A 12,513-nucleotide genomic window follows, 5' to 3' on the forward strand; every position below is an offset into this window, starting at 1 on the left:
TTACTTTCTATCTTTCTCGGTAGGCCTGGGGGTGCCTCGATCTCCCCTGAATCTTTACAAACCTGCTCTTCTTGGAAGGAGGGGTGGAAGACAGACTCAGCATACCTTGCTTTAATACCTTGCTGTCCCAGTCCACATACACAACCCTGCCTTCTGAAGAAGGAACCCTAATAAAGGTTGCCGTTCCCCATCCTCCCTAATCAGGCTCCCTTTATTAACAAGTCCCACTCCATCTTACCATGCTCACCCTTACCTCAACTCTCTACTCCAATCCCTTCTAAAATAAGAGTTCTTAAATATTTTTTTGTCTTGGCCCCTTTTTGCAGTCAATGGACTCCTTAGAATTTTCCTAAGTTAATGAAGGAAATGCTAAATTTGTTAGATTAGTTAGTGAAAATAAAGATTCTTTTCTCTTTATCCAAGTTCCCTGATCTGTCTGCAGGGCCCTTAGTCTGTGGACCCCAAGTTCTAATTCCTTTATGGAAGGATAGGGAAAGGAACATAATTAATTAGAGATATTCTAAGTATCCTTTCCTCAGACTCTGAAAGGAAAAAAGCAGTAACTCAGGTTCAGAAATGTGGCTAGTACAAGGTAGGGAAGGGACAGATTTGGGAAAAGTTAAGTAGCCCCCTGAATTTGTTACAGGCTGACTCACAAATTTCCCTGTCCAGAACCCTCTCTGGGTAGTTTATCTTGTGAGGTTACTTGCCTTTTGGGGACCTTACTTTCTCTTTTGAAGATTCAGTGAAATGTCTGTCTGTGTTCCTGTCTAGTGTCTGTCTTTGCCCAAGTCATCCTCAACAGATTCTCCATGGGCTTAAGTTATCCTTCATGAGATGTTATCTGAGGTGTCTCAGGCTATTTCTGTCTAGAACGCCTTTTAGGGTCTTTCTGGTGGCCCACAGAGTCTCTCTAGGTCCAGGGTCCCTTTTGTGGAGCTTCTGATTCAGGCCAGGAGAGCCTCTCTGGGTCCTGAGATGTCTTTCTATCCAGAACTCTTTTTTCCAACTGAGACCCTCCTGGTAGGAGAGAAACAAGGCTGTTTCAGCCCATGGTGCGGTAAATAGAAGATACACAAAACAAAGATGAACACAAGGATGGTTGTTATTGTCAGTGAAATCTCTTTGCCTCACACAGGTTTGAAGCCTAGAGAAAGTGAAGGTGTGGGGAGCTGAATGATACCATCTTAATGTGGGTACATTTAACACTTAGGAGGGAGAAAGTAGAGAGTAAGAGTTTGCCCCCTCCCCTTTCCTAGTTCTTGCTTCTCTTTTTAAATTTCTTCCTCTCCTCAGTTCTCCCTCAATTTATGTATGATCTGGGACCAGCCCAGACTAGGGAAACCTAAGTAGGGTTCAGCTATTGGCCACAACAAGAAGAAATCAAGGATCTCATCATTGTTCTCTCAGACCAAAAGCCATTGGTTACCTATGAAAATCTTGGGGGTTGAGGGCACTAACTAGAGTATACAACAAATGGGACCCTTGCAGACATCAGGGTCATTCCTTTTGCTTGGATCACCTCCTTCAAGACCAGAGCCACCCTCCTATAGAGAAATCTTCCCCTGAAAAACAATGAGGTGTCAGTAGCTGGCTGAGGAGGAAGGAGGGAGGCAAGAATCGGGGAGTGGTTAGACAGTCAAGAGTGTGGGGGGAGGAGGAACTGGTGTCAGAACTCAAGTCCTGGGGAGGAGGCTTTCCGAGGGGCTGGACTCCAACAACAGAGAATGGGCTCATTCAGAGCTAGGAAGGAAGGGGGGAAATTCTTGTCTGCTGTTTGAAAAGAGTAGAGAAGAGGGGGCAGGGGGTGGGCACATCAGATTCGAATCTCTTTCCTTGTGCTTTTAGCCCCCCCTACCCCCACCCCACCCCTTCTCCTTTGGGCCTGGCAGGAGAGGCTGGGAGAAAGATTGAGTATGAGAGAATGATTTGAGGGAGTGAGTCTTGTGGGTTAAGAGTACTGAGGAACCTCTGAGAAAGGAAACTGAACTAGAGGGGACTCTATATACAGTACATATATAAATATTCTCTCTATAAATAGTGATAGAGGATCAGGATGGGTGAGTGGGGGACATTAGGGAACAGCAGCAAGAGGATTAGAATATGGGAGGAAAATGAGGTACAGAGAGGAGTCAGTGGAGGAAGGAACTAAACAAAGGGACAAGGAGGAGGAAATGAGGAGCACTAGGTAAGACTTAGGGGCAGAGATCAAGGTAAAACTGAGGGAATGATGGAAAGATAGAAGAGAGGGAGTAAGGTGGAAATGACTAAAAGACAGGGAGCTTAGAGGGAAATTGGGATATAAAGAAGTCTGAAGGCCAGAAAGATGGTTTAGAGGTGGGAGGCTGAAGGACAGAAAAAAAATAAAATGAGGGACTGATTGAGATGTGTGTGGGAACTGGAGAACAAAGCCAGCGGGATATGAATGAGGGTAAGAAGGCAGCATCTTTGCTTTATTGTTCCTAGTCTCAGTGTCTTCCCAAGGGGCAGGCTAGGAAAGTCTTAGTGGTTGAAGGGAGGAGAGAGTGGGGCACCACCTTTCTGGGGTGACCTCTAAGGGTCGCCTGGCTAGTCTGGGAATCAATGGCATGTGAAATACCATCAATCATTAACTAGCCATCAAGGCCCCAGGGACACATGGAGCATTGTGTGTTTAAGTGTGTGTGTGTGTGTGTGTGTGTGTGTGTGTGTGTGTGTCTGAAAAGGAGAGCTTTCCTAGGAGTCTCCTCCCCTTCAACCCCACCCATATCACCAACCACCCCGGGGTCAGAGAATTGAAAACAAACATTTGGGAGGAGAGAAAGAGTCCGAGGTTCAAGCCCATATCCCTGTGCTTACTGGTCCCTGCCCTGAATCTAAGTCCTAATGGGAGTGTGCAGGCACATTTGAGTTTTCATTTACATATTAATGTGTTCATGTACATATATGCCTACATGACTATGAGTTAATTACCTGGTTCATTCTGCTCCATTCAATTCAGAATGCTAGATTCAGAGTTCAAGAACCCCGGGTTCTAATTCTGGACCTGCTGCTTATTGCTTCTGTGACCTCAGGCAAATTTTACAGTTTGTTTTTTTTATCTATCAAATAAATAATAGCTAGAATTTTTAGAGTACTGGTTTGTAAAATGTTTTATATCCATTGTCTCATTTTAGGAGATAAATTAAGGAGCTGTACTAGAAGATGATTTCTTAGGTCTTTTCCAGTTCAAAATCTATGGTTGTATCAATTAATTATTTTTAAAACATTTCAATTTATTATTTTTTAACATTCTTTTTTAAATTTTGAGTTCCAAATTCTTTCCCTCTTTCCCATTACTTCTCCTTTCACTTAGAATGCAAGTGATATATCAATCATACAAATCATGCAAAATCATGCAAAAACTTCCATATTAGTCATATTACAAAAAAAAATGCAAGAAAAATTTAAAAAGTGAGAAAATTATATTTCACTTTACACTCAATTGTTCTTTTGATGGAGCTGGATAACATTCTTTCATCATCAGTCTTTTGAAATTGTCTTGGATCATTGTATTGATCAGAGAGGCCAAGTTTTTCACAGCTGATCAATATTATTATAATGTTATTGTTACTGAGTACAATGTTCTCCTGGTTCTTCTTCTTTGCCTATCAATTAATTAATATCCAATCAAGACACCCATTAGGCCATGCTTGGCCCCAGGGAAATAAAGGTAATTGTTTTGCCCAGGACAACCAGAAACCCTCCTACTGTCTCTTTGTCTCTCAAATCATTCACGAAGATGATTTGATCCCAACCTCATCCCTTTTGGGGATTGATATAGTAAAGGAGGATGACATAGGTAACTTCCACTTCAGTCATTCATACATTTAATAAATATTAAGTTTTTTCTATGTGCCCAGGCAATCAATAAATCAACAAACATTTACCAAATTTATTATGCTCTGAGTCCTGTGGGACATAAGCAGTGGGACATAAATATGTGAGGCCATCATTGTCTTTAAGGAGTTAACAGTTACCTGAGGGAAAAATACATGTATCCAGAAAATTAAATACTAAATAAATACAAAATATCTTCTGGAAAGAGAGGGCATTAGCAACTAGGGGACCATCAAGATAAGTTTACTGATTACCTAGCTGTGTGGCTTTGGGCAAGCCACTTAACCCCGTTTGCCTTGCCAAAAACCTAAAAAAAAAAAAAAAAAAAAGATAAGTTTCCTGAATAAAAACAAAGTTCAATTGAATTTTGAGAGAAACTAGAGATTCAGAGAGAAGGAGTGCATTTCAGGCTTGGGGAACACTGTCTTTGCAAAGGTGTGGAGGTGGGAAATGGAATGTTTTGTATGGGGAAAAGCAAATAGGCCAGTCTGACTGGAATGGAGACATTCAAGAAAAGTCATTGCATTGAGCCTGGAAAAAGTAGGGTGGGGGGCAGATTGAGAAGAACTTTAAATGTTAAGTATTTGTATTTGTTGGTATATAATAAGTATTTAATAAATGCTTCTGATTCTGGAGGCAATAAGAAGCCATCAGAGCTTCTTGAACTTCTTGGGAAGTGGCAGGATCAAATCTATGCTTTAAGCATATTACTTTGGAAAATGAGCAATGTTGGAGGGGATATGGGAAAACTAGGACAATAATGCATTGTTGGTGGAATTGCGAACTGATTAAACTTTTCTGGAGAGCAATTTGGAATTATGCCCAAAGGGCTATAAAATTGTGCTTACCCTTTGATCCAACAAATACCACAACTGGGTCTATATCCTTGAAGAGATCATATAAAAATCACCTGTACAAAATATTCATAGTAGCTCTGTTTGTAGTGGCAAAGAATTAGAAATTGAGGGGATGCCCATCAACTAGGAAATAGCTGAACAAATTGTGATATATGTATGTGATGGACCACTGTTGTTCTATAAGAAATCTGGACAGGATTTCAGAAAAATCTGGAAAGACTTGTATGAATTGATGAATGGAATGAAATCAGCAGAACCAGAGGAACATTATATGTATTAACAACAACATGGGGTGATGATCAGCCAGGATGGACTTGTTCATATCAGCAGAACAATAATCAAAAAGACAATTTTAAAAGCCTTTTGATGGAAAATATCATCCATATCCAGAGAAGAAACTATAGAGTTTAAATGATGACCAAAGCTTATTATCTTCAATTTTTAAAAATTGTCTTATGCATAACATTTTTTTCTCTCTCTACTGTTTTCTTTCTTCCATTTGGATCTGATTCTTCTCTCACAACATGTTCAATATTAATCTCTGTTTAGCATGGCTATAAATATAAAGGTTATATCAGATTGCTTTCTGTCAGGGGGAGGGGGAGGCAAGGGAAGGATGGAGAAAAATTGTAAAACTCAAAACTCTGTAAAAAAAAGGTTAAAAACTACCATTGCATGTAGTTGGAAAAACAAATAAATAAAATATTTAATTTTTTAAAAAGAATATTACTTTGATTTGCATGAACTGATGCTGAGTGAAGACAACAGATACAAAAGAACATTGTACACCTTAATACTAACATTATGTAATAATGAATTTGTTCATCTCAGCAGTACAATAAAGGACTCATGATAGAAAATGCCATCCTCATTCAGAGAAGGAACTATGGAGTCTAGATATATAGATCAAAGCTTCCTATTTTCAATTTTTAAATTTTATTTTATGTTTTATGATTTTTCCCCTCTCATGGCTTTTCTTTTTGTTAGGATTTTTCTTTCACAATAAAATATGGAAATATGATTAACATAGTTCCTTATGTCTAACCTAAACTAGATTGTTCTCTTGGGGCGGCTAGGTGGTGTAGTAGATAAAGCATGGGCCCTGGAGTCAGGAGTACCTGGGTTCAAATCCGGTCTCAGACACTTAATAATTACCTAGCTGTGTGGCCTTGGGCAAGCCACTTAACCCCATATGCCTTGCAAAAACCTAAAAAAAAACAAAAAAAATAAATTAGATTGTTCTCTATCAGGGGAGAGGGGGAAGGGAATGGAGGGAGAAAAATATGGAAATCAAAATCTTATAAAAAATTATTACTATTTTTTTTTTAGGTTTTTGCAAGGCAAATGGGGTTAAGTGGCTTGTCCAAGGCCACACAGCTAGGTAATTATTAAGTGTCTGAGACCGGATTTGAACCCAGGTACTCCTGACTCCAAGGCCAGTGTTTTATCCACTATGCCACCTAGCCGCCCCTAAAAAATTATTATTGAAACTATACTTGCAATTGGAAAAGTTAATTTTACAAAAAGTATTACTTTGCCAGTTGTATAGAAGATATATTGGAGGTAGAAGAACAATTGGGAGAATGTAAAAGTAGAGGTTGGAGGTAATGTTAGCTTTAACATTGCGGTTTCTTTGTGTGTGTGTGTGTGTGTATGTATGTGTGTGTTTGTGTGTGATTGCCTGAGTGAAAGGAGGGAAAATGAGTTGGAGAGATGATGTCAATGGAGATTGAATCAACAAGACTTGGCAATTGATTGGATATGGAAGATGAGGGAGAATGAAGAATAGAGGATGATTTTAAGGTTGTGAACATGTGACTGGAAGAATCCTTCAATAGAAATAGATATGATTGGAAAATTGGAGGGTTTGAGGGAAAAGATAATGAGTTCTGTTTAAATATGTTGAATTTGGGATAGCTGTGGGACAGTCATTGGAACAATCATCCAATTGAATAAGTGATTGATGGCATTGTTATTTAGTCATTTCAGTTATATCCAACTCTCCATGATTCCATTTTGTGGTTTTCTAAAAGCAAAGATACTAGAGTAGCTTGCCATTTCCTTCTGTGGTTCAGTTTAAAGATAAGGAACTAAGGCAAACTCCAGGTTCCCACACTAGTAAATGGCAGGACAGATGTGAATTCTGGAGGATGAGTCTTCTTTATTCCAAGCCCAGTGTTCCATCCACTATGCCACCTAGCTGCCTAGCTATAATCATCTAGGTTATACACTCGAGATTGGTCATTAAAAGGACTATAGGGGTTCTAAAAGCTGAAGAAATTGGAAAGTTGGGAGCAAAGAAATACAGAAAACAGCTATTCATAGATTTGGATTCAGTTCCCAAGAAGGGCCATCTGGACGCCTGTCATCTGGATACATATGGTCCTTTAAAGAGCTGAAGTGTATTCAAGAATCAACACCAAGTGAAGAAGCCCATATAGAGATCATCCAGACTACAACTTCATGAAACAAGCAGGAGCTACAGCAGAATAGGAGGAAAGAGTTATGATTTGGAGGATCAAACCTGTACTTTTACTAGAAATGTGAGTTTTGTGGAATGTGCAGGTTTAGAAAGAGGTGGTAAAGTCTTTTTTCCCCCTTTCCCTTTCCATTTTCATTATGGATTCAACAATATCAACAAGAACATTTCAACAAAATACAGAAAAGATTACATAGAAATCTGCAAATTATTAAATGTAGCTTGGTTTAGTATCAATATAGCCTAGTGTCTGTGTCCCATTCTAAATGTTCTTTTGTATATCTATATTGCTATATACATATATATATATTTAATTTGATGCTCTTTTCTTTTGCATCACTATCACTAACCCCAGTGCTTGCTATAACTCTCCCCCTCCTAAAAAAAATTAGTCATGCAAAACACATCTATACATTGTCTGTTTGAAAATATAATGCATTATTCTGTTTTTCTGTTTCATTACTTTTCTACCAAGAAGTGAGAAGAGCATGATTTATTGTTATTATTCAGAGTATTTATTATTAGAAGTAGTAGTAGTAGTTTTCTTTATTTATGTTTGGCCATTGTGCTTATCAGTGTTTACGTTTTTTTCACAACTGTATGAACCTTACAATAAAGTAGTCATTATATACAGTTTTCCTGGTTCTACTCAACTTCATGTCAATTCATAAAAATCCTCCCAGGTTCCTTTACCCTTTTCTTTTTACATCACAATAGTATTCCATTCCATTCAAAGACCACAATTCCTTCAGTCATTCCCCAATTGACAAGCACCCCTGAAAGCTGCCAGAGCTTTCCTACAACAAAAAGGACTACTTTAAATATTTTTGTATATATGGTTCTTTATCATCTTGTATGAGAACCTCACTTTGAGTAACATTATAAGTTTGGGAGACTGTATATATCCTTTGGAGAATTAAGTCCCTAGGGATGTGGGTTTATCCAAAGAATGGAAAGTTTTGATTCTTAAGCAATCTCAACTATTTTTCCCTTGCAGGGGAGAGGGACACTCAGAGATGTACTATAAACCTGGAGCAGGACAATAGAAATTTCTGGGTAGGTAAGGCTAATCAGAGAGAAAAGCTATCTTTAATTCATGAGTTCATCTAAGATGAAAAAATTACAATCTCTGCCTTTAAGGAACTTACAGCTAATGTAGGGGGGCGGAGTATAGGAAAGCAGGTATATAGTAACAAGGACAAAGTAGAGAGCTAGAAAAAAAGAATTAAGAAGGAACAGATCTGTGAAGACTTTGAAATCTGCATAGAGGAGGTAACATGACACTGAACTAGGGCTTAAAGAAAGGGAAAGATTTCAGCAGTCCTTCATCCTTCATCTACTACAGTGCTTACTTAACACATACATTAATCACATAATATGGAATTAGAGATGTGGAAGAAATGTGTTCGAGGGATGAACTATGTGAATTCAAAGATGTGGAAGACAACAAAATAATGAACAGGTAATAAGTACTGTAGCATAATATCTGGGCTATTAATCATTTTATGAATAATTACATTTTTAATAAATAGGTCAGTGGCACATTCAAATGCCAAAGGCAATCATGGCAGTGGATTCAGGGTTTATATGCCCTTTGGAAGAAGGGTGTTCCTGAGGGTGGCAAACAACTCTGATTGGTTTACAATTAATGAAAGGTAGACTTTACAAAAGGAAGTACTCACTGAAATGAGGGGCTAAGAATGAGTCAAAGAGATTATCCTTATACTCAGACCCCCCCCCCCCCCAGGCAAAGAACCTGTATTCCTAAAGCAAGCCTTAGCTAATTGGGTAGCAAAACCCAGAATGAGGAGAATGTTAATCCAGGCTTCCATCAGTCCTGTTTTAGATAGATTGGACAAAGAAATAAAACGGGGAAACATTGGGGTTTCCCCAATTATAATAATTGGTTATTAATAAGAGAGGATGAGAAATAATCATTTCTCTCAGTTCCAGTGTGGTTAAAATGAAGTCTGGGTGAAAGTAGATGAAGTCAAATAAGGTTAGAAGGGTAGATTGACTCTAGCCTATCCAGAGTCTGTAATTCCAGGCTAAGGAGCTTGTATTCTACAAGCAACTTTTTGAACTTTAGGTGATACAAGTCAAACTGTGCATTATTAGAGAGACTATCTCTGCAGGGTGAACTGAAAAAGAGTATACATGGGAGGAGGGGAGAATAAGAGCCTGAATTGAGAAGATAGGTACTATGATCAGAAAACAGAATGGACGAGAAAGGAAAGAAAGAGGAAGGCTGGATTGGTGGTACTTGACAGTTGATTAGATGGGAAGGTGAAGAAGAGGAATCATAGGTGACATGGAGGTTTGAACCAAGATGACTGGCATGGTACTGTCAAATCCAAGTAATGGAGATGATTATAAATCCCTTATATCCTGCCACCCTTTATCTGCTGGTAAGCTCCTGTGTATCTTTGTATCTCCAGGACTTAGCATGGTGTCTTAAATTCAGGTGCTTGAATTTTTTTTTAACACTGAATTGACTTGAATTGGGAAAAATACACCTTTTGAGGGGAAAAGGATGAGTTCAGTGTCAGACAAGTTGATTTTGAGGTACCAGTGGGACATTCAGGTGAAGAAATACAGAAGACAGTTGAAAATATGGATTGATAGATTTAGGAGTCTTTTGTCTAAAGCTGATAACTAAAGCCAAGGGAGTAGATGAACTCACCAAGGGAGGTGTAAAGATGACTGAGGATGGAACTCTGGGGGGACAGTTAGAAGGGGAAATGGAAAATGGCCTAAGGAAGAACCTTATGAGACATTAATACTTGGGAGGTAGAAAGAGATACCAATGAAAGAGACAAATAAACCAATAAAAGGAAAACTAGGCAACTAGGTGATACAGTGGATAGTGTCGAGTGTGATAAGGAAAACTCATCTTCTGGAGTTCAAATCTAGCCCTGGACACTTACTAGCTATATAACCCCGGGCAACACTTAACCTGCTTCATCTGTAAAATGGGCTGGTTAAAGATAACACTAAATGGGGTCATTTGCCAACATAATATTCCTAAAGCATAGGTCTGACATGGTCAGAATATTATGTTGGCATATACAAGATAATCTTCAGGTGGGAAGAACTGGAGGCAGGAAGACCAATTACAAAGCCTTTTAACTATGGTCTAAGTAGGAAGTGAGGAAGGCCTTCTAAGGCTACCTTCTGCCCCAGGGCAAGATGACCACCAAGGGCTCCCACACAAGATTATCCGGAAAGATACACATATGCATGCCCACAATCTGGACCCCTCCCAGACACATACATGAACAAACATACCTTCCACAGCAAAAACAAACAGCAAACCAGAAATGCCTGTAATTGAGGATAAGGGCTATCTTTGGACTCTTTTTGTGTCCCCCAGCAATTAGTGCAGGACTAGCACACAATAGGGTCTTAATAACTGTCTGAGAGAAGAGAAAAAGATTCAAGAACTCTAGGAACAGAAATGACAAAAGTGGTGACTTTGTGAATGTGAGGGGATGGGGTAAGGGAGGGAAGGGAGGGCAGAACAAAGAGTGGAGGATGATTGAGGTTGTGAACTTGAGTGGCTGGAAGGTGCTCTCCCAGAAATAAGGAAGTCTGGAAGGTGGAAGGGTTTGAGAAGAAAACTAATTAATTCTATTGTGGATGAACTGAATTTGAAGTACTGATGGGACATCAAGGTGGATATGTCCAGTAAGCAGCTGGCGATAAGATTAAAACTCATTGATTCAATAATATTTACTAAGCCTCTACTATGTTCTAGGCCCTGGGGATATAAATACAAAGAATAAAGCAATTCCGACTCAACAGGAATTATATTCTAATGGGAGACAGACTGGGGTTGACATGTAGTAAATCTGGGAAACATTCGGAAGAGTTAACTGAACCCCTTAGCGCTGCTGATGAGACCAGAGACACAGAGAGAACCACAAGAGAAAGAAGAGTTACCAGGTCAGACCTTTGTAGTATATCCACAATTAGTAGGTGGGACACACATTATCATTCAACAAAGTAGAGTGGGAAGCAACCAGACCCTTATTACTAAACCTTTCTCAACCCCTTGTCTTCTCTTTTTTTCTCCTTTGTTCTCTTAGGAAAAAGAGAGATCAGTCAACAATATCAGATGCTGAAGAAATGTCAAAGAGGATAAGGACACCCCCTCCCCAAACTTATCCTTTCCCAATCAATGTTCCCTGTTCCACATTCAGAAAAAATTGGTTTTTTAACTGCACTTCACTAACATTAACAATCAGGTTATCTGAACATAAGAGCTAGAAGTGGCCTTAGACCAAAGAAGACAAAATGTCAGAGCTGTAAAAACAACCCCCTCAAAAGATCCATCTAGTCTCATCTCATTTTATAAATGGGGTCACTGTGGGTTTACAGTTGTGAAGTAACTTTGCCCAGCCACAAGAAATGAGTCACTTCCAGATGCAGGACTTAAATTCCAGATCCTGAACTTCCAAACTAATACTCCACAGCCTGGAGAAAGGAGGAGAAAAGAAATATTCATTCTGATAGTTCTGCTTCTATCCTAGGCTAGATGAGAGGGAGTTTGAAACCAGTTAACTTCTCCCTCAAGTTTTTTTCTGGTAAACAAAAATGAAAATTAGGGGTGAATAAAGGTAAGAGATTGTAATCAATTAATAAACAAGCATTTGTTGAGTGCTCAATCTGTGCAAAGTCCTCCTGGGTGTGTGTATTTGTGTGTGGGGGAGGATTAGGAGTAAGAAAAGAAGCCAGCTGTGGTGGAAGGAGCCCTGAACTCAAGACATCTGGATTCTTGTCCCAGTTCAGTAATTTGCTGTAGTGACCTTTGTCCTCACTTTCTCCTTTGTGCCTCAGTTTCCTCCTCTGTTAAGATTGAGACAGAATAGAGCCCTGGCTCTGGAGTCAGGAGAACCTGAGTTCAAATGAGGCCTCAGGGGCTTAATAATTACCTAGCTGTTTGGCCTTGGGCAAGCCACTTAACCCCATTGCCTTGCAAAAAAACAAAATTAAAAGATTCAGAGGGAGGCAGCCAGCTGGAGTGGAAAGTGCTTTAGTTTCCTCTTCTGCTGGAGGAAAGAGAATTAGATGCTTGGGGTGGGGGAAGGGCGGGTCCCTGTTTTTTTTCCAGTTTGCAGCATCCTCAGGCTAAGATAAGGGTGAAAAAGTCTGGAATTTCCCGTGAATATGCACATTAGAAAAACCTTCCTTTTCCCCAAATTCCGCAGGGAGGGCTGATTGCATATGTACATAAGAAATAAGGGGGTTAATTAGATTAAGTTCAGTGGGATGCTCTCGTGCCTGGCCCAGAACAGACCCCCCCTCCATCCACCTGCA

Source organism: Macrotis lagotis, chromosome 2, assembly GCF_037893015.1.
Source record: "Macrotis lagotis isolate mMagLag1 chromosome 2, bilby.v1.9.chrom.fasta, whole genome shotgun sequence".
NCBI lineage: Eukaryota > Metazoa > Chordata > Mammalia > Peramelemorphia > Peramelidae > Macrotis > Macrotis lagotis.